The sequence below is a fragment of the Meleagris gallopavo genome, chromosome 29 (assembly GCF_000146605.3).
Source record: "Meleagris gallopavo isolate NT-WF06-2002-E0010 breed Aviagen turkey brand Nicholas breeding stock chromosome 29, Turkey_5.1, whole genome shotgun sequence".
Classification (NCBI taxonomy): Eukaryota; Metazoa; Chordata; class Aves; order Galliformes; family Phasianidae; genus Meleagris; species Meleagris gallopavo.
The window spans coordinates 450795-454429 of record NC_015039.2 but is presented as its reverse complement, the minus strand read 5'-3'; positions in this window follow the sequence as shown (position 1 = coordinate 454429).

The window sequence follows — 3635 nt, the reverse complement described above, 5'->3', positions numbered from 1 at the left end:
TCTCAGTTGTTTTCCAAAGGCCTGGATTTCCAGGTTTGAAAAGGGCATTGAAAGGCCACCTGTTTTAATGAGCTTTGCCAGCTGAATGCAGACGGTGGGGTGAGGTTTCTCCTGCTGACTTCCCAAACTGAATGTGAGTTTTCTTCCAGCACCGTCTCCCATCTCTGTTCTTTAACTTTCTGCTCAGGGTCTGGTGCCCATCTTTGGGTGGAACTGCTCCCATGGAGGGGATGAGGCCTTCTAGCCCCATGGAGATCTGAATGGTGGCGTTCTGACCTGTGATGAATTCAGGCACTTCAGCCTCTTCCATGGCAATCTCTTTATGGGGGGAATAGGTGGGCTCTCAGATCTGGTTCCTGCTGCTAAATGTCCCCAGGTTGATCCCCTGGGATTAGAAATGAGATTTTCCCTTATTTCACTTTAAACCTGTGGTTGGGAACCAGCAGCATGTCATTCCCAAGGGCTGGGTGTACAGCTGGCTGCTCGCAGCCCCTCTGACCCGTGTTTCTGCAGCCTAAACAACCCCATGAGCATTACTTTCCAAAGGGGGATGATGCTGAGGGTCTGATGCATCCCCAGAGGGGCTGAGACCTGGGAGCTGCCCCATGGGAAGGCACTACTGGAGAGGATGAGCCTGGGTGAGGCGGGTGCTGGCTCTTGGCTTCTGTTTTAATAAAGCACTAACCTGCAGACAGTTCCCCGTGGCTCTGAGATTTCCGGGCTGCAGTGCTGCTCTTTTCCTGGCCTTCTCCCAGGCTGTTCCTATGCTGGGGCACGGCTGCGCTCTGTAAAGTTCATTGTGTGCAAGCAAAGCTTACGAGCATGCTTATGTGTTGCCGATGCAGAGCTTGGTTCCGATCCCAGGAGCTCTGCAGCCTCGGTTCCTGCAGGGCCCGGCTCAGCCCTGGCCCTGAGCTCTGCTCTCAGCTCTGGGCTCCTGAGCACAGAGTGTCCGGGTCCCACATTTAGCGTGGCTGCAGGGACCTGTGGGTCCTGGCCCTGGGCTGCTTAGTCTGAGCATCCCAGCACAAGCAATAACCCTCCGTCATGCCCCTCTCCTGCTTTTTAATGTGCCTTTAATTGCAGTGGTGATGTTGGGGCCGGGAGTCCCTCCCAGCAAGCCATAAATCAGGGCTGGAGCAGGACAGGCTAAGCCAGAGATAAGCACTGATTGCGTTCCTCCCTCCCGGCTCACTGCCTCCGCGATAAATGGGGCTGCGATGAGGCCGGGGGCAGTGAGGCTGGCACAGTAATCACATTTGGTGCTCCGCTCCCGCCCCGCTGACGTTTCCCAGGCACTAATGAGTTTAGTAGGGCCAAGGGAGGGCTGATTTCAGGGGGACTGAGAGGCACAGTGCTGCCCAGCGTGGGGATGGGGATGTGCGGTGCCCGGCTGTGGGGCTGAGGTGGGCTCACACCTTGTGTCCTGGCTGCACAGCTGGCAGCTGTGGGGAGGATGCTGAGCCCAGTGCACAGCTTTGGAATCGGATGCTGCATCCCCCGTGGGTACCCAACTATGGTCCCCCACTGTGGGGTCCTTCTCTGGCTGCCATGTCCTTGAGTTTTGGGGACAAGCTGGGGGCACACCCCATGGCCACATCCCTGACCCTTTCAGGGACGCCCTGCACTCAGCGGCTGTCCCCATTGGTGACAAATGGCTCAGCTCTGTGCCATCGACAGCACAATCGATGGCTCTGGAGGGAACCTGAAGGGCAACGCACATCCATCTGGGTACATGAGGCCTGCTTGAGACCTCTGTGCTTGTGACACTGGTGGCTGCCACCCAGCGTGGGTCTGTGGAGGCACCAGGCTGTGGGGACAGTGCAGTGTCCCTTTGTCCCCAGGCATGGGCTGGGACCCACCACCCAAGGAGGGGCCCTTGGGGACAGGAGGAGAGGGCTGAGTGGTGTCACTCACGGCACCGGTGTCGCAGTCGCTGTCACCACGTGGTCCCTGCAGCATCGCACAGTGTCACCATCACCACACGGTCCTGCACGCGTGGCACAGTGCTGCAGCACAGCCCTGCGGCGTCACCGCTCCGTGGTGTCACACGGTGTCACTGTCACTGCACGCTGCACGGGGTGTCACTGTTGCTGCTTGGCCATGGGGTGCCACACAGTGTCACCGCGGCTCCCATGGGTTGTCACACGGAGTCACTGTCACTGCCTGGTGCATGGGGTGTCACACAGCGCCATGTCATTGCATGGCCCACGGGTGTCACCCAGCCTCACGTCACCGCCGTCCCGCAGCGCATCGCACAACGTTGCTGTCAGCGCGTGGCCTGCGGGTGTCACCCAGCATTCTGTCACTGCATGGCCTGTGGGGAGTCACGCAGTGCCACTCGGCGGTGCCACGGCCACTCCCCTGCACATCCTGTAGGCCGTCACCCCTGTTGCTGCATGGTCCCCAACCCACTGGGGGATGCATCCCCGTGGTCCCCAATGCACTGGGGAACGTGTCCCCATGGTCCCGAGCTGGTCCCATCTGCCCGCCTCATCCCTGTCCCCTGCTGCCAGGCAAGCAGTGATTTTCCATCAGTCACCGGCTGTCTCGATCAGCCAGGCTCTAATTAAGTATCGGTGTTGGCAGCCCTTAATTGCCAAGCAGTGGGAGGGTGGTGGCCCCGCTGCGCCCACAGCCTCTGTAATGAGCATCCGTGCAATGAGGATGGGCTGGGGGGATGTACTGCCCCAGCCTCACCCCAAAGCTGCGCCGGGGTCACCCCGTAGGATGGGGGGCATTGCCCAGCGCTGAGCTGGGTATGAGGGTTAGCCCGTGCCCAGCTGGCCAGCCAGCTCCATGAATCACCAGCTAGTCTGTTGGCCAACTGGCCACCCAGCCAGAAAGCCTGATGGTCATCCGGCCAGTTAGCCAACCAGCCAACCTGCTGGCCATCAAGTCAACCAGACAGCTGACCAGCGCAGCGCCCAGCCTCCCACCAGCCAGCCAACCAGCTGGTTGACCAACCAGCTAGCCACCTGCCAGCTAGCCCACTAGCCAGCTGCCTAGCCATCCAGCCACCCCACCAGCCACCTTGGCCAACTCCAGCCAAGCAGGCAACCAAAGAGCCAGTGGGGTGTCTGCCCTGCGGTGGGCGCATGGTGGCTGGGACCGTGCCCAAAGCACTTAGCAGGGACAAGGGAGCACTGTGCTAGAACTTGCCTCAGTTTCCCCTTCTGTTTCTTTCTCTCCAGCTCCATGTTGCTGTCACAGTGCCCAGACACCATACCACATCATCGCTTGTCTGGAAAACTCCTCATTAACACCTTCATTTAATCAGCTCTGCTGCCCAACGAGGCGGTCACAGTGCCCTTTCTCAGTGCTGGAAGGGCTGCAGGTCTGGAGGGATAGAGGGATGCGTGGAGGGATGGATGGAAAGATTAAGATATGAAAGGATGAATGGAAGGATTGATGGATAGAAGGATGGATGGGTGGATGAATGGAGGGGTGGAAGGATGGGTGGAAGGGTGGACAAATGAGTGCAAGCATGCATGCGTGGAAACAAGGATAGATGCATTCATGCATGGATGCGTAGATGTGTGGAAGATGGATGGATGGATGGTCAGGTGTATGGGTAGAGGGATGAAAGGATGGATGGATGGATGGATGGATGGATGGATGGAAAGAAGGGAGGG